We start from the raw sequence: 18,753 nt of genomic DNA on the forward strand, positions 1-18,753 counted from the left end.
CCGATTCTCGAGAGAGATCGCTCGTTCCGTGTCTCTGCGAACGTAAACCACGAACGAACGAAAAGAGAGAGACAGAAAGCGAGAGAGAGAAAGAAAGAGATAAAAAGAGAAGTCCGTTCTCCGTTCGAAGAGAGTGAATTAGAAATGTTTCATGTTGTAATTGTGCGTCGGGTTGTGCGATGGGTTTTTCGCACGGCAGAGATGCGAGCAACACTAGCCCTGTGATTTCCGATTCTATGTGATGAAAAGTTATTGTACGACTTGAACATTACAGGAAAAAAAGTAGACATGAAACGACAACAGAATCAAGGATCAATGTAAAACATTGCAAGTCTAACGAATAATTGAAATTAAATTCTACATTCGCAAAAAATACTTTTTCACGTAAAGTCAAATTTTATTGGCGGCAATACGCTGTCATATTATCATTCCGCGTATTAAACTCTCTAATGTGTATGTTTTCCAAATAGAAATATATGAATGAGAATATGGTATAATATTAAATTCGTACCTGCGCCTCTCGCAGGTGGCACATGAAAGGACGCGTATTCTACATTCATACAAAATCGTATCGTAACGCCTGCCAGCAACTGACGTCACAATTATCGCGACCTAAATAACTTACTATATAAATTCAGACCCATCGCGCTGACATCGAACGTCAAGGCATTCACCGATACGTCAGCGTGTCAAAGACGATCCGTGGAGGATTTCAAAGAGACTCGCGCGATTTAATGGCAACGATCACGCGGTCTATATATATATATATATATATATATATATATATATATATATATATATATATATATATTTGTTATACAGCGAGTCCCTCCGAGAGAATCTTAACAGCGATACTATCTGTCGCGGGGGACTAGATATCCTCGAAAGAGGACGTCAATGACGGGCCTTCGAGTGTCCGGCATCTCGTTAGCGACGATGACTCTTCCACTCTTTACGAGAGCCCTGAGCTGCGAGAGCTTAACCACGTATTCTCCTACACTACGTCGCACGGTAGCCAAGTGTCGATTACACGCACGGTGAATATAAATAAACCGGCGCGGAAATTAGTCTACGAAACGGGTTCTTTTTTTTTCTTCACATAGTCCGCCAGCGTGACTCTCGAAATTGACGGTATTCAATTTAAACCTGAGGCGTCGTCGAAAGAGGTGAAGGTCTCTTCGTCGTCGCGCAAGTGTCGCCTGCCGCGATTTAATGTCATCATTGAACGGTCGCTTCCCGTTATTGCGGCTAATTGCGATGAATTACGCCCCGCGGCTGCCGTAATCGGAGAACTGTTTCTTCGTAATGGCTGTTAGGATTGCGATCGTTTCTCATGGTGCTCCCGATGGAGAACTACACTCGTATAACTATCATCCACTTCTGAAATTTTAAAATATTTAAGCTGTAGAAATTTAACGATGTAATTTAACTCGTTAAATTTTTATTATCTGATTCCAGAAATTAAATTATTGACTCTATTTAATTTAAATACAACACTAATATTTTCCTTCCGACTCGTGAATTAACTTTTTCTTGTGAATTTATTATGTAAATTATATATTGTTACTTCCCTTCGCATTCATAAACTTTATTCAATTTTAGATATATATATTTATTCTGAAATATGATAAGTTTTATATATATATACCGTTCTCTTTACCAGTCGAGATACATCAAAGTAATGCAAAAAGTTTAAGTACAATTTATTATTATTAGTTCGTGCAATTATTTATCGCGTAAATTTTGTCATTTCTTATCGAGTTATTTTTCAGAGATTTTTGAGCGTCTAAATTCAAATGAACCAATACGTCAGTTATTACATTAATTCAACTTTTTCTCTTTGTATCCACATTATCAGAATTTTGATCCGAGGAATAATTAGTCGTTGGATAAAATTAGTTAATCAAGACCGTGCGCTTTCTCTAGCATTCGATAAAACGCAACAATAACATAGGCACTCTTTTGAAACTATAAGCCTGCTCGTGCTGTTTCTGCACGTGATTAACAGGCGCGTTATCCACGGGTGAACGAGGTGTTACAACTCATATAATACTCTTCTACGCTCCCCGGATAAACGGGACGAGGGGCCCATTGACTTCGTTCATTGATTTTACGTCAATCTGTAGAGAGCACCCTTACGAGAGTCTCCGTGATGCGTTTACCATAAGCGATAAGGGCGGCGCGCGGAAAGAGGGCCGCACGTAGGGTCGTCCGCTCGGCACACCCCATGAAAGGGAAATAGAATAGAAATGACCCCCCACGGGAGTCGCATTAGGGACACATGGCTAGGCGACAAAGCCCGATTCCCTTCCAACCCTCTAGGATCTTAGGCATGTATACGGTTACATAACGTTACGTGCTCGCTACCCCTCGGATCGCTCGGGGGTTGGTACGAGGGTTGGAATGTACACTCTCTCTGTACCACCCTTCGGCGATGGAAACGCCATTTTGTAAGCGGAGGACGATTGGACATATTTTTCTCTTTGAATTTTGTTCACTTTTGATGTATCATACTGTAACAAAGAAATATATTGAAAAAGCTGCTTAATTATTTTCGAAATAATATAATGCTACGCAAATAGATTTTTGTGTAATTTAATTTTGCACATGTTACGTTATATTTTTTATTAGAACGTGGATACCTTACACTTGTGAAATCGATTTTCTATATCGATTAATATTTAATTTGTCAAATGAAAATATATCTGATAAATTGCAATTTGAATACGATTTTTGTTATCATGTAATTCATCTCTAGTGTCTCACATAATTCTGAGAATATTATTTTCTCGCGCGATATTTGACATTTCGGGATTTGGTTGGATTTCATTTCTACGTCATCTACGTCATTATAATAAAAGCCGATTGCCGAATAATTGACTTGTTATTTCATACGCGCTTCGATTCGTGTTAATACCTTTCTTCATATAGGAGCACAAAGAGGATCTACAGCAGCGAAGTGGCAAAACGAGAGGATCAGCCAGCGATGTCACAAATGGATTCGACCAGGCGTGCCCCGGTAAAACCGGAGGATCTGTAGATCCGTATCGGGACATTCTGTGGACACCTGTTGTGTTGTGTCATCAAACGTGCAGTTCTCTAGCTTTGCGTTATCGCGCGGTTGAGTGAGTTCTCGTGTAAAGCCGAGACATCGGAGGCAGCCGCGAGCGCGACCGGAGAACGGGGAGGAAAAGGGGAACTTGCGAGAGAGGAGACAAAGGTTAATTTGGTACGAGCTGTAATCCGTCTCATCCGTCGGATGGAGTTCCAGGACCCATGGACACGGTGACAGCGGTCCGGATTATTGCCTCGCACCATCGAGGATTATATCGAGCGCGAAAAAAGATTAATCGGCGTTTCCACCCGACCAAAAGCCCGTGCGTACTTTTAATGAAGCCGGGAGGGCACGTAAGCCAGTTGGGGGAGGGGAACTGGAGCACCGTGGTTGCGTAATTGAACGAATAATCATCTAAGCGCGACGATAAAATCGACGGCGCTGCTTATTAATTACCGTTGCTATCACGCCATCAACTTATCGCGACATCTCGTTTTGATTAAATTGAAGAAACGCTTTAATTAATTGTTTTAATCGTATATAATTATGTAAATATTATATGCAATATTTTTGATGAAACATTTTCAACATTTTCTTTGCCTCTAGCATTTTTTTTTTCAAAATACAGCTAAAACGAGGTGCACGATTTTATGATAATCAGTCCGCTCTAATGCTCAGGACAATTTTAGCAGATTCTGGAATTTTATTCGTTAAATGCTGCCCACGCTGCTCCGCTGTTAAGTACAAATTCGGAAAATGGCCACCTTCCGCAGGACCTTAATTAACGTGCCGCCTCTCGAATCTCGCCCGAGCCGCGGGATCGAGACGTGCCTGGGATCGCGATGTTATTTCCATTGTTCGCCAACGTTGGCATTACGATACGGCTGTAACCATCGCGGGAAGTCGAGCCGGCGCGGCGCGGTACGTCTCGTCGTTAATGTAATGGCGAAAATGGCGAAACGGCCCCGATATCACGTAGAGGTAATTCGGCACGCGTACGCTCGTCTATCAAATTGATTTCCACGCCCCGCGTCCCCTTACGTTCATTTCGCCGCGCTTGCCGGACGACGACTATGTCGCAGCTGTTTTGCATACGGATTTCGCGAACGCAGGAATTATTCTACGATTACCTACGCGCAGAGTAGGTCCCTTATCGCCTTATCTTTCGCTCATGAGGAAATGATAGAATTAGATTTAATTTAAATAATTGATCGTACGCGCGCGTGTGTGAGAAAAATGATATCTTGCGGAGAACTGTTATAAGTATATGTCTGAGAATGTTGAGTGCTAGGAATAATGTTGACTACAAAGGAGAAAGTCCTATGAAAACACGATCCTTGCGGGACTTAATCTGCCAGATCTATTTCCAGAAATTCTTACTGGAAATGGATTTTTTCGATTTCCTGCGAATGAGAAGCTTACGCAGGTTTACTCAGGTAGTTCTCGCTCGTGCTACTTGAGAATACTCAAATATCACAAGACAAATGCCACGATAATATTTTTCAAATTGGAATGCGAACGTTTCTGGTTTCTAATGAAACCGAGAGTTCTTTCAGAGAACTATCAATTATATAAATATGACATTTGATTTAATATCTGACCGAAAATAATAACGATTAATTTTTATATAATGAAAATTACATGTGCATACATGACGTAAATAATTACTATTATCGCTGTAATAATTTAGATAATTTTTGTGTCTATGTAAGTTTTAAAGTAAACCACACCAAACTATAGTGCTAAAATAAACTTTATCTATTGACTAATTCCAATGTCCAATCTTTCAAATGAATCAAGTGCGCAAATATTCTGTCTCTGTCAATGGACTTGCGCGAAATTTGCTTATTCGATACAAAATCTGATCAATAGCCAACAACGTACAAGGAAAATAAAAAAAAAATATTCTCAGCAAATGTCGAAGGATTTTCGCGCCTCGAGGGATAAAATATTATATCAGGATGTACGTCAAAGTGGGCGTTTTTTTGGCGCATTGCCGTCGAAATCGAGAGTCGAAAAATGGGGGAATACAGACAGGACGTGACGAGACGCTTTTGAAACGCTCGAAAATAAAGATCGGAGAGCGCACGAGGTTGCAACCGTCGCTCCATTTCGTCGCTCCGGTCTCTGGAGTCCCGTCCCTAATTGACTCGCGCCGGCACCCAATCGGGCCGTAAATTATAGGTCTCGAGGAAAAGAACGATTATCGGCTAAATAAGAGAGACTACAAACAAACAGAATAAGCGCGCTGACTACGAGGAAACGGCGGTAAAAAGTGCCGTTCCGGTAAGTCCAACGGAGTGACCTATCCACATTGACCGTATAAGAACGTATTTTAATGTGTTGACGATATCTGTCATGTGTGTCCAGTTTACACGAGACAGCTTAAGTAGAAAATTGCTTGCTTTTCATCATAGTTAAATATTGAAGTAAGTATTCAAGATTCTTCAAGCTGTAGGCACACGCTAAATAAGAAATCGTAGTTTAATTCACATTCACACGGATTACCATAAGAATATATAACTATTGACGCGGTCACACGTATTTTTTTATGTCTGACTACCTGAACGTGCATATGGTTTCTCAAATATTTCATCTGCAAAAATTTAAAAAGATGTCCAAAATTATTTTCACGCCGGACGAGATATTTTAATATGTAAATTTATTTGTTTGACTCGATCCTTTCTGTATAATATATTTCCTTCCTTTATCTCTTTCTCTTAAATTCCAGTGAATACATATATCCATTTTATTTTAAATACAAAAAATTCTGAAGTGCAAACCACACGAGCAAATCTAAAACATATATGCGTGTTTTGTGATCAACTTGAGACAAACTGCATGCAAAAAAATGCAATTACATTTAAAGAGATAAGCATATCTATTAATAAACACACGTGTACTCACACAATCGGAGCAGCGAGACGTGAGACGACGCCAATTTGCATGCATGTACGTGCGATATTTACGTAATCTCGAAGGCGGCTCCTGGTCACAGCTGTTCGAATGGATCTTCGAGATACCGGCGATATCTCAGCGTCGCACGAAACCCACTAGATATACACGGGTACGTTTAAGTAGATCGAAATCTTATCGCTGGCCACGATCGGTAGTGGCGCTCGGGTCACGCTCAAGTGGACCGTCTAATTTATCGAGCGCGACGGCGCGATAATAACGGCTGCCATGCTGTGAAAAGCATAGACATAATAAGATATAGATTGCGAGTTGCGATCGAAAAAAGAGCATACTCTTCTTTTTCTAGTGCGCAAATCAAGAAGACACCGCAACGTTGCGCTCTCTCTCTCACATCTTCAACTCCAATTTAGGACTAATTGTAAGATAGAGGGGAAAAAGCGTGCAATCTATATTTATTACGTCTATGGTGAATCTAGGGCGATGACGATAATTGGAGCTTTTCAACAAGAAAACAAAGATAGACACAAGGTCACGCAATTGGCTATCGAATATAGAGAATTTTGAAGACGCAAAATTTTTTCTACTCGATAACCAATCGTTGTATCTATGCGCGTTTCTTACTGGAAAGCTCCCGAATGATAATAAAGCAGAGAGAGAGAGAGAGAGAGAGAGAGAGAGAGAGAGGAAGAGAGCGGCCACTTCACGCGACTCAAAATCATCGTGCGGTGTGAAGGCCTACTTAGCATTCGGTGTCACGTAAAGCCCGCGTTTTAATACATCAAAAACTCGGGAGTCCTCTCGTCTCTTGCCCCTCGATTGTCAGGGTATCCGAGCGACGATCCTCCTTGCCGAGTGCACGACACCCCTAGGGGCTCTCTCTTCCCGCGGCATTCATTTGTTCGGTCTCGCGAGAACTCGCTCTCCCAGAGAGAAAGAGAGAGAGAGAGAGAGAATATGCGAGAGAGGAGAGAAAAAGCGCTGCGTACCTTTTGTTTTGCCGGGAGCGAGCTCCGATTGGCGCGTTCGTTCGGTCGCGCCGGCCATGGCAGCCTTTTCCCGGGCTAGGGATATCGGGCCAATAGCCTACTCGAGGGCGTTCCTGGGCGGGCATTGCTACGCGTCCCGCATCCGACTCTTCGTTGTCATTATTATTATTATTATCATCGCAGCCGGCGATGTATACCTTTATGAGCTTCCGGCCGTGTCCGCAATGTTGATAAGAACGACGCGTTTCCGAGAAATCGCGTCTAGCTTCGTTCGTTTCGCACCAGATGGCACCAGATGTATGGTTCCTCTAGAGCCCCTCTATATTCTAGGGACTTTAGGTTCCTCGACAAAAAGTTTTGGTTTCACGTATACAAAAAAAATTAAATTAAATAATTAATAAACAAGGAAAATTAAATTAAATAATTTATAAATAAATAAATATGATTTATATTTTTTATCCATACACATATGTGGTAAGTATTGTTTAATATTAAAAACAAGTGTATGATTTATCTATGTATATCATATCTTAATCTAAAATTACATCCAATGAAAGATACCGAAATTAATTTAATTAAGTTCGATCAGATTACACATTAAAAATTAAAAATTAAATTGAAATTTTCGATTGAAATTTGACTAATAGAAGGAGCTAAAATTTCTTTGTTGCGATCGGTTAAATTTCAATTCTCAATCTCAATCTTCAATGTGCAATCTGATACGAGTTTTAGTGCAACGGAACCGAGCTAAAAAAGTGCAGTGAGTCGTCCGCGTATCAATTCCGTGTTTCATGATGAACAACCGGCGCGAGTCAAGTAGTCGTTTTGCTCGTAAAAATGTTATTAAATTTCGTCAAAAGTACTCCCGCGAAAGTGTTTGCCGAGTGGATTTCGCAAAGATTGAACAGTGTCGAGCTTATGTTATATATTTATGCTAATTCGACAAATTCGTTCTTCGCGATGGATCACTGATCGATTTCTATTAATCATAAACGAATCGTATCTTGAATTGCTTCAAGTTACTCCGGATGACAAAAACGGATCAGTCTACGAAATTGCTTATTTTATTGCAATCTCATTACTTTACAAAATTACGATCAGTGAGGAAGAAAAAAATGATTGTATTATATTAGTGTGAGTGCGCCATATTCGCCTCCGTCATGAACTTGGAGCGGAAAATCGGAATGTGAAATTGGCCGCGAGTCCGCGTCCCTAGTGATGATGTCCCCGCGTGACAAAATCACGTAACGATCGGAGGTGAGTGGAGTCGCCGTTTCGCTCGTTGAAAAATTGTCGAAAATCGCGGCTCGCCGAGAGCATCGTCCGGAAATAATCGTCGAACGGATTCCGCGAAGATCGAGTGTGCGTCGGGCTCGTAATTTCGGCGTCGCTGATCGGCTAATTCACTCGCATCGCGATGAATCACGGATCGTTCCATTTCGGTTACCTGTGACGTCACGCGCGTGAGATGCAACTGTGCTTCCAACTCTATATTATTAATGTTTCCCTTACCTGTTTCTTCCTAATTATCAGACCTTGCGTCCGATAATTTCTGCAACGATCAACGGACGAATGATTCATCGGCCGATGAAAGAAGCTCCGACGACAATTGCGGTCTATTATTTGGTAAGTCTGCTTTGCCATTTGACTATGCGATTCCTCGAAAAGGTATTGTCTTGTTAACTCAGGCGAGAGGGTTCTCAACTGATAATTTTGAAGATATGATTTTTTAATTATAAAATAGTATTGGATTGCAAAATGCCTACATTTTTTATACTTGTTAATAAATTTTATCTAAAAATATATGTAATATTTTCCGTTTTCTTTTTTTGAAAATAATTTGAAAAGATTCTTGTCTTTTAAAAATATTTATCTATAAATATTCCCAGACATTACACATGTCCAAAAGACGTCTACAAAACATCTTTAAGACGTCTTTTGGCCTTTTTGTGCTGCTTGCATTATTATTAAATATAAATTATAAATTAACATTATATGTAAATTATTATTAAAACCTGATTAAATATATAAATTACTAAATTTTATAATAATAAATTGTATAATAAGTAAATTATTAAATTAAATAAATATTCCAAATTTCGTAAATGTTATTTATTGTAATATTATTCAAAATTGTCCATGTCCAAAATAACTTTTTTCTTCACTATTTTCGAGTAAAATCGATAAAAGAAAAAAGCTATCATATATATTTTCCAAAATGTATATGTTAATTTCTCAGATCGGATTGAACATTAAATTATTTGGGTACTTTTACAAAGCGTAAAGTTACGAGAAAGTCATAGCTGAGACATACTTCGATATAATTCATCCTGCTAAAGGTTAAAGGTTTTAATATCCTCGGTTGGACACCCACTTGGCAGCGATAATTTGAATTAATCAGAGCAAATTTGTGTACGTATGTGTGTGTGTGTGTGTGAACCCTTGTCGCTTGTCGAAACAATGAAAATATACCGATTTCGAGCATCGATGACCGATTATAGTCTTTTTGAAATTAATTTTTATAAGTAATGGAAAATGAAAATATATACAAAATAAGCAATATACAAAAATTTTATACATATTTAGATAAAATATTGTGAAGAGTGCATCTCTCTTTTATTTCTGCGCTTTTTTTAATATCCAGAAAAATAAACAATTTCAGCAAAAATGATTCTTATTAAGTAAATCTCATTGAATTTATTTCATTTACGTAAAATTAAAAAAAAAATATCCTTGATAAGCGAAACAATCTCATCAATTTGTTAAAAGATTTGTCACACAAGCCAAGTAAATGTATTATTTCTGGGACATCCGATATTGTCACGAGTAACATTGTTACGTAATTAATAGTAGTCGAGCGAATTATGTACAAACGCGAAGTCAAATCTCTCGCAAACTTGAAGGGGAACTTTACGCAACTCGAGCATTTTCGTAAATTACGAGGATCTCATCGTCGATAGACGAGCGAGTATAAACCGCGTGGCCAAGAGTCTCGCTCGCACTGTTGATTCCAGTGTATATTCGTCTCTCCATACCGTCGGGGCGCGAGCAAATGGCGCTCATTTGTAGCGATAGGGATCGCACGGCATCTCGCAAAAAGCGCGGGGCTTAACGACCGAGATGCGCCTATGCGATATCCGGTTACAGATCCGTCAGTGATATCGAGCGTGGCTCGATGCGTCTACCGGAATTAAAAATGTATTACGCAAGGTGTCGTTCGCCCGCGGCCCATTTGATCGACGACTGTTCGCGTCACGGAAACGAGCGTCGCGTCGCTTTAAATTAAAATGGCAAATATGTAATAAATATTTGTGTACACTTTTATATACAATATATTTCCCATACGCCTTTTGTATTTATTAAACTACAAATATTCCTTCAAATTTGAAAAAAAATTATCTTTCCGAGACTTGCAAATTTTTCACGCGTATAATATTCTTTTATAATTCTCCGCAGAGACGTTAACGCAATTAAATATTTAAGATCTTTGAAAGAATATCGAAGCGAGCTATATCAGCGATAAATTCAAAAATCGGCCAACCGGGAACTTATTCGCGCCTAATTACTTCAGATACATTCTAGCGTAAAAGATTGCTGCTATTTGTAACGATATATATTTTTCTACCGCTAGAACGATTTGTAGGATCGTGCAAGATTTGCTTTCACGTCGATTCCTAGAAGCCGCCGATTCCTAGCTTCTCATCTGCATGAGAAGAGCGGGCGGCGCACAAAAGCGGGAGCCTATAATTAGCGAGCTGACGCTAGTGATTTTATAAAACGTACTTTCTGGTAATTACCCGTTCGACGATATCGCGCCGTGTAACATTGCACCTCTTTGTACATATCGTCCGATTTATCGCCGGCGGACGTGTCTTAGATTGATGCGCCGCGCGCCGGTTGTTCGCGCGATGCATAATGCAAGGATGCGCCGCGTTACGAGCGCTTTGCGGTTGTCGTTCCGCACGACGTAAGTGCATTGTCCTACGTCCGAGTATATCGTACATTTTAATACGAAACTCGAAGAAACCGTCAGCGCTGCTTAAGATGCGAGTCGAGTCGGGCAATTATTTCTCTTTATTGCCGTTTTCGTTATGTAAGAAAAAAGACGAGCGTATTTTTTCGCGCTTTTTGCTAAGAGAAGCGTTTCCGCGACTGTAATGGATGTACTATCCCTTTTCACAAATAATCATTTGTAACGATCGAGTAATTAGCAGGCGGACAGAACGCCTGCATTTATTTCGTATTATGCAGCCGTGCAACTTTGCACGATATCATTCATAATAATAGCGAATCGATAATTTTTTCAGAAACTTGCTGTAATGTTTGTCTCGGACATTTTGCTTTCACTATCGGTTATAATCGACGTAAGAAAAAATTGAAAGAACCGTGCAACATAGATGTTTCTTCACTTATATGATATTGGAGTAGAAATATTGATATTCTATAAAATCAAATATTTTTATTATCTATAAAACGACGAATGAGCTATTTCTGCTACACGTGAATCAGACGTGTCGTGAGGTAATCGCGATGCGACCTATGATGCTGGATGCACCAGCCTCGTTCGTTCGGGAGCGTTATCGCGTTTTTCTCAGTTGGCACTACAGTCGACGACGAGAGCCGTCGTCGCCGCGACGATGGTAGAAAGGGGAGCCCGTAGGACGGATACATAGGAAGAGAAAAAAAGGAATACCGCGACGCGCGCGGCGGAAGGAGTTGAGAAATGTCAGCCGGCAAATTGGAAGAGAGGGTTGGGGAGAGGGGAGGAGGAACGGGAGGAGGGGGGCGACTCTCTACGGCAGCCCCGACGTCAAATAAACATGCCAGGACGAGCAATTTCGAATATTAGAAGGTCCCACAGGGTAGGTGCATCCTGCGTCAGGGCGCGTGAGCTACGGTGATGACGTCCAACCGCAGGACGCATCAGGGACTCACTTGCGCGGCCCATTGCAATTGCAAGTGCTGACCGCAAAGTAAATGGGCGCCGGCCAGCGGGAATTAAAGATGTTCTCGTCGTCGTCGGACGAGAAAGACGAGAGTTTCAGCGTCGTTCGACGCGAATGTTGGAAGAATTTGAAAAGGCGCGATTTTTTTGGGGAACTCTTCGAATTAATTAATATTTTCTCCGATTAAAAGAGATGTAAATTATATCTCCAATAATTTATTTCTTGATAGTAACTATAAATGATAATATTTTATTTAGGATTCATTAGAATTTTTCAGTTAGAATTTCTTTTGATATGATAAGCGATAGCTTGTCATTTTTATTATTTTTGAGATTGACATTTTACGCGATATATTGATACGTTGTATTAAATAAATCGTACATTTAATAAATAAAAATACGTTTCTTTACGCGTGGTTATATTATAATTATATAAATTTATTTTCGTCTAATATAATAGAAAAATAATTTAATATAATTTTTTCGATAGAAAGAGAGAGTGATTTTAAAAGATCCTAGAATAGTTGGAAAAAAGAAAAATAATATTATCAAAATATTAAATTTTAATAAATAGATTAATAATGTGAAACTAAACATGATTTTTCTAAAGTTTGTGGTTACTCAATACATGCAAAATTATTAGAAAGATAATTTATGTTTTCTAGTAAGAGAAAATATTAAATTCGAGTTATTTAATAACTATATATCAGAATAACTAATTGTTATTAGAATATAATGGCAATGCATTCGTATATCTTCTAATTGGGAGTTGCGGAAAGAATGATTCATCCGTTTCTCTTGCTTTTTAATTCGCCGAATTGATACTTAGAAACTGTTCTTTCATTCAGACATTGCAGATTCAACGAAATTCGTCTCCGCGATTAATTTATATATTAAAAAATACTCTATTCATTCTTCACTTATTGAAGAAATCCATTTATAATATTCAAATTCCCATCATTGAATTATTTTTTAACTTATAATTAAGAGTTATATCTAACTAGTTTAATAACTGGGAGATGCGTATTCTTCGTTAATCAGAAATTAGAGTCACGTAGCGCGTCGATCTTCGAAACAAAGCACAGGCATCTGAAGGATAATCGAGAATCGCGAGGGAAATGACGAAAATCTTTGGTTGCGCGTGGCAAATTTAAATAATCTTTTAGAGAAAGAGAGAGAGATAGGGAGACGAAAAAAGAGAAGGAAGCAGAGGAGAGACTCGTTGACTTGCGTAAGGGTGGCACACCCTGTAATCTCCGCCACGTGCAACTATACGGGGTCGAAGGCGTCGAGGATACGAACGAATCGCAATCGATACCGGCACCGAGTACGCGATAATAAATATTTGATAGAGATGTTTCTTTCCCGCATGATATAGCAATGGCGAACGCGGTGTAAAAATGTAGGCTCAATCCGAGAGCGCAGACCTTCGATCGATGAAATCGCTCGCTTGGTAGGGATCGGCCAGAAACGCGATTCGCATCGATCTAATTTGCATGAGATCGAGAACGCGCGAGCATGACTTAAGTGTGAGTTCGTGCGCATCAAAGTGCTGGCTAGCAAAAAAGCTCGCCTGACTAGCGTGTTGCATGCTCATTAGATCGTGTGCGCGATTGCCGCGTCAAATTATTCGTTTCATCGACAATATATTGATATGATTTATAGGAGACGTGCGAGGAAGCTCGCATATATTATGCATTTTTAATGAGAATGAAAAAATAATGAGATATATTTAACTTTCTTAATGAAATATTTTACGGACAAAAGGAAAAAAAGTATTATTGTGTGCTTATTAAAATTACGATGCTTTCTTATGCGTCATTTATACTTACTATTTGAGAAAAAATTAAATAAATATTTAATAATTATTTTTTTTAATATTTAAAACAATATTTTTCTTAGATAGAAATATTGAAAGATATTTAATATAACAAAGAGAGAGGGAAAGAGAGGAAGAAGTTGTCAAATTTTAAATGTCAAATTTTCTAATTGTATACACAACTTTCTCAGGTTTTGTGTCTTAGTAATATCATTTATCCTTTGTAATTAATGTGTCAAGCACCCTCATTTTCTGAGGAAGAAAGCTAATTGCGAAACGTCTTGTATCTTCTTCAAATTACCGTCATCGAACGCTGTCGAGATATTGACCGAAGAATACGCGCGCAAAAATCGTGTCCGATACTATCGATAAGTTGAAAAAAAGAAGGAACATTGGAGCTCTACGTCTCCAACTGCCAGATCCATTTCGCGCCAGTTCGATCTCGCTCGAAGGCAACAGTGCCGTAGAGCGTAGGCGCTTTGAGGGAACCGTCGGTCCTCCTCCCCCCTCAAGGAGGGAGATCGACCGTAGTTTGCCAGCCGCGAATAGCCGGTCGAGTGATGGAACGAGAGGGGGTATCAGGGGGGAGAGGAGAATAACATGTCGAGGACGTTCCGACGATGACTGGTGCATCGTGCTCGAGACGCGTGATTCTCAGAAAGGAGTCAGGACGATGGACCGCTCTCCGTCCGATGGAGTCATCACGTGTCGGCGCTAGGATAGTACTTTTATTATAACATATCGAACGCGCATGGGGCACCGGCTGCGTGTGCGTATGTGTGTGTGGAGGCTAACGCGGTCGGAGAGAGGGACGCGAACGCGTTCCCTTAAGCGGGGGAAACCGATTGCGGGGCTAGTTGTCCCGCTCGCAGCGGGAGTTTGCTTCGACGTGGCCGATGTATGATCGATCTGACACGGGGCACCGGGACTCCTCGTCGCACGTACCTGGACTCATCTCTGAACGCATCGTGATGATCCTCGCGGTCTTGTACAATCGTGAACCGACAATCCCACAACAGAACAACACCGCGAGCAGCGTCGTCGGGAATTTATTTGAACGTTCGACACGTATCAGCTGATTGAAATTACACGCGGAGATTACAATTGATTTCGGGTCACGGTTTTATGGTTTGTCCCGGACTGTATGCGAAAACAAATGGGGCACACGAGCGGCTACAAAGTAATTTGTAGAACGAAGTGTATCTCGATTGCTCGAGGCTGCGGAGATTCGATCGAGAGGAGATCGCGGGCGGCTTCGCTGATCAGAAGCGACAGGTTCCGCGCACGATTCTAGCAACACCACTGCGGGATTTTATCGCACAAGCCGTAAATATCAATCGCGATGTATCGTCCGTCGTGTATTGCTTCCCGGATCCTGTTCCCTGAAAGATCCGATCTGCATGTTCGATTCGTTATCTAACGCGCGGTCCGCGAACATTCTACAGATTGCGTCAATCATTACTTGTACTTAAACTCGTAGAGAAGAGAGCGCTTTTGAGTACGTCATTTCTAGCTCCGCATCAAAAACAAATACTTAAATTTCTTTATATTAAATCTCTCGCGTAAAAGAATACTTGTTAGTAGTCTAGAAAAAGCAGGAGGAAACTGAAACATTTCACAAACTCAACGCCAGCGATGCAGGATTAACGAGAAAAATCACGAGAAGCGAGATAAGCTTCAGGTTTTCGTCGATGACAACAACGACGACGGTGCGCGAGCAGATGCATTATCGTAACTACAAGATTGCGTGTTTCAATTATTCGAGGTGGTACGTTCCGAGGTGTATATCAGGACTGCCTTCATCCTGGCCTTCTCTCGCTCTTCCCCTCCGCGTCTCTCCCGCGCGCGAGGAATCGCTTCATCATAATCGGTCATCCGGCGTTTTTCTACGGGTCGGACCCCCTACCGGCTACGACGCCCGGATATCTTAGCATCAAAATGCCGCGCTGACAGGCAAAGAATTTGATATCGTGATTAGCTCGTTACGGCATTGTGTGTTAACGCGCTGCAACGATTCCGCTCCATCTCTTCTTTCTCCCTCGAGACAGAACAGCGAACGACGTTTACGATACCGACTCCTCGTTTCGCGATCCGACGCGATTGATTCGATGCTTGGTGTGTGAATAGATATCGCTGTTGTTGCATTGCACGATTTACACGTGGCTCTAATTAGTATATGATTCGTGAATGAGTTTGTAACGTTCATTTTTATCTCGATTGAATTATCACGAGATGATGTAAGAATAATCATTATACATTCTTGAGATATTTTATAAAAATTAATTAATTAATTGATTGTCAATTAAGATAATTTGTCGCGAAATTCAAATGTGTATTAATTAATTGTGTCACTTTCGAAAAATAATGAGAGTTAAGGCTGTTGCACGTGAAAAAGTTTCAATAAGATCAACCATAAGATTATAAGAAAATTGATTCATCACAATAAAATATTTTTACTACATTTGAGAATGTTTGATTGCGATTGGTTGACTTGCTTACGATTTCACGGTTACGACTAAAACTTTTTCACATGCCATGGCTTTTATTACAATCATTCATTTATCTTTCAAATTTAAAATATGCTAAATAAATAATTATTTATTCAATTCTTTTTGCACATTAAAAAATAAATATAAATTCTGTTAAATTTATATTATATTAGATTCTTTATCTGAGAAGGAGAGTCTTTGTAAGGTAGCATTTTTTTCTCTTTAAATTCGAATTTTTCGCCTCACTTTCGCCCTTTCGTCGGCATGTTTAGTAACCTACTAACGACGTGCGCGTCTCTCGAGTTCGTTTCGCATACATTCGGTTCACAGCGATTGCTCTCGCAAGCTCTTTTGGCAGAGGCTATCGGCTGGATCGTGTGCCAGAACACGGAAGAGCGTAGCGCAGTCGGAGCGCAGAGTCGGAGGTGTCACGATAATTCAAATCCCTCCTATTCTCCTATTTGCACTTCGAATCCTACCCTTCGGCCGGGGTGCACTCACGGGCGTTGCTCAACCGTGGCCTCATTACCAAAGCAAATATTTTATAGTCGAGCCTCCAGTGACGACGACGCCGATAACGACGACGACGGCGGCGACGACGATGAGGAGGCTCGGGGAGGCTGGAGCGAAGACGAGATGCCGCCGGATAAGAGTCGAGATGTGAAAAAAAGGGCGCCGAATAAAGCTGTGCGAGAGCTCTCTCTTTCTCTCCTGCTTCTTCCTGTCTTCCAATCTTTTCCCCGATTGCCGGACTGGTGACAACGACGACGATGACGATCGCGGGGGTGAGTTACGGGTCGGGGGAGATAAAAGGAATCCCTTTTCACATCGACTCCCGTGATTTATCTTTCAACTTGTTTTATATCCAACGTTCGACGTGCTTCCTCGCAGCAACGTCGTTGATATTTCGAGGTGAAGCGATCGGCGTTAAAAATTAGATAGGTTGCTGTATCTCCTCTCGTTTCTTTCTTCCGTTTCCCTTTCTCGCAACTCGCGAATTGCTGCGGAGACAAGAAAGAATTCTTTCTCCTCTTGCAAAAATTTATATATTGCGAGACTTTAAGAATTCAATTGCCATCTCATCTTACAATTTTATATTTTATTTTCGCATTGTTTTATTATGTAAATAGTTAATATATTTAGAAAAATTCCATAATATTGGTTATATAAATATCGATACTTTAACTCGATCAAAGGCTACTGTTTAATAAATTGTGTTTAAAGATAAAAATTTAGTAAAATAAAAATTAATATCCGTTTAATCATTACATTTCTTTCCCTTTTCTTTTCTCTCTCCCTCTTTCTCTCTCTCTCATTAATGGTGTAAACATAATATATCTACGTGTCACACAATATTTTCTTCACATTGATCTTTATTTAGAGACAGATAATACAGATTTACAACTACGCTTTTGCGTTTCTCACTTTATCCTCCACACAACTTCTAATCGTGAGCATTTCCGATTCACACGAAATCCACGACGTTTGATCAATTTCCATAATACGCTTAAATTGATCCTTCGTCCAACGGTTGCAGCGAGCGGCGCAGTGTATCCTTTGGTATTCGATTGAATCGTCAATTTGTCTAGCATTATATCCAGGTCTCGTCGGGGATGAGATAGGGTGAAAAGGAGGAACGGTCGGGGCAGGGGCAGAGGGGGGGCAAGAGAGAAGGACAAGGTGAAGGGAGAATGGTAAAGGCGGACCGTGCGTCTCCAAAGGATTTCGTGTATTTAGGATAACAAGCTGCTCCGCCCCCGAATTGGTATGCAGAGACCCGCGAGTAACTCCTTTATATTGACATATCGTCGAACGTGATCCAAATACATGCGACATTATACCGAATTGCGAACAAAGCCGCCGCTCGCGGCGACCTCCTCGTCAAATCGCTCGTGAATAGAAAACAAATCGTCCGTGAGGCAAATTCCGCGCATTCGACTAGAACCGTATGTGCGAATCGATTATGTACGAGTCGATTTCGTCTCGATCGTTTCTGGGCGAAGAGCGTCGTCCAGGTTCTCGAGTTTCCCAGTTCCATGTCGGAACTTTCATCTCTAATATATGAAAATAAATTTAAAAAAAAGCACCGTGACGAGAATCTCGAATGTAGCAATCTTTTTTACATTCTGTCTCTTATAAATCTTCAGAGAGAGACGTTTTTTGCATTTTCTCTTTTCATAAAAGCTAGGTATAGATCTTGCTCCGTCAATTCTAGCTTTCGTAGCTTCTCATTCCGCGAAGCAAAACATTTTTGTGATCGATATTACTTATATTGATTAGGGAGAATAAATTTAGAAAAATATAAATATTGCAATGTTAATATATGCAATTGTAAAATTTGATTTTCGAATGTTGTCATATATTTGTCCGCCAGAGAATCTCGATCATTGTTGCAGCTTTGATAGTAATTGCGATGTAGGTATGCTCGCGGTGATGCGCGAAGCTAAAAAGAATGGCAGGACGGGAAACACGGGTCCTTTACACGATCGCGCCGGCCAAATAACAAAGTAACCGAAGATGGATATCCGTTTCAAATATTCACG

The 18,753-nt window shown here is 40.4% G+C and overlaps 1 protein-coding gene and 2 long non-coding RNA genes across 4 annotated transcripts in view; 1 reads left to right on the forward strand and 2 right to left on the reverse strand.

The window, feature by feature from the left end:
- Positions 1 to 780: 780 nt before the first annotated feature.
- LOC145976514 (uncharacterized) lies at positions 781 to 2,891 on the reverse strand. The gene is made up of 3 exons (XR_014440260.1): positions 2,643 to 2,891; positions 1,821 to 2,513; positions 781 to 1,380 (listed from the first exon to the last, which is right to left on the reverse strand). It is a non-coding gene; the product is annotated as an uncharacterized LOC145976514 (long non-coding RNA).
- Positions 2,892 to 4,749: 1,858 nt separating this feature from the next.
- LOC145976515 (uncharacterized) lies at positions 4,750 to 6,237 on the reverse strand. Its single transcript, XR_014440261.1, has 3 exons — positions 5,963 to 6,237; positions 5,619 to 5,851; positions 4,750 to 5,520 (listed from the first exon to the last, which is right to left on the reverse strand). It is a non-coding gene; the product is annotated as an uncharacterized LOC145976515 (long non-coding RNA).
- Positions 6,238 to 7,760: 1,523 nt separating this feature from the next.
- LOC145976746 (uncharacterized) overlaps positions 7,761 to 18,753 on the forward strand; it is a 166,937-nt gene continuing 155,944 nt past the window's right edge. For both annotated transcript variants that reach the window (XM_083108095.1, XM_083108096.1), the window contains exon 1: positions 7,761 to 8,583. The gene's annotated coding sequence lies outside the window, so the exon portion shown is untranslated. The remainder of the gene's footprint in view (positions 8,584 to 18,753) is intronic.

Source organism: Camponotus vicinus, unplaced genomic scaffold, assembly GCF_025532165.1.
Source record: "Camponotus vicinus isolate PSW18456_S1 unplaced genomic scaffold, iyCamVici1.0 SCAF_9, whole genome shotgun sequence".
NCBI classification, from domain to species: domain Eukaryota; kingdom Metazoa; phylum Arthropoda; class Insecta; order Hymenoptera; family Formicidae; genus Camponotus; species Camponotus vicinus.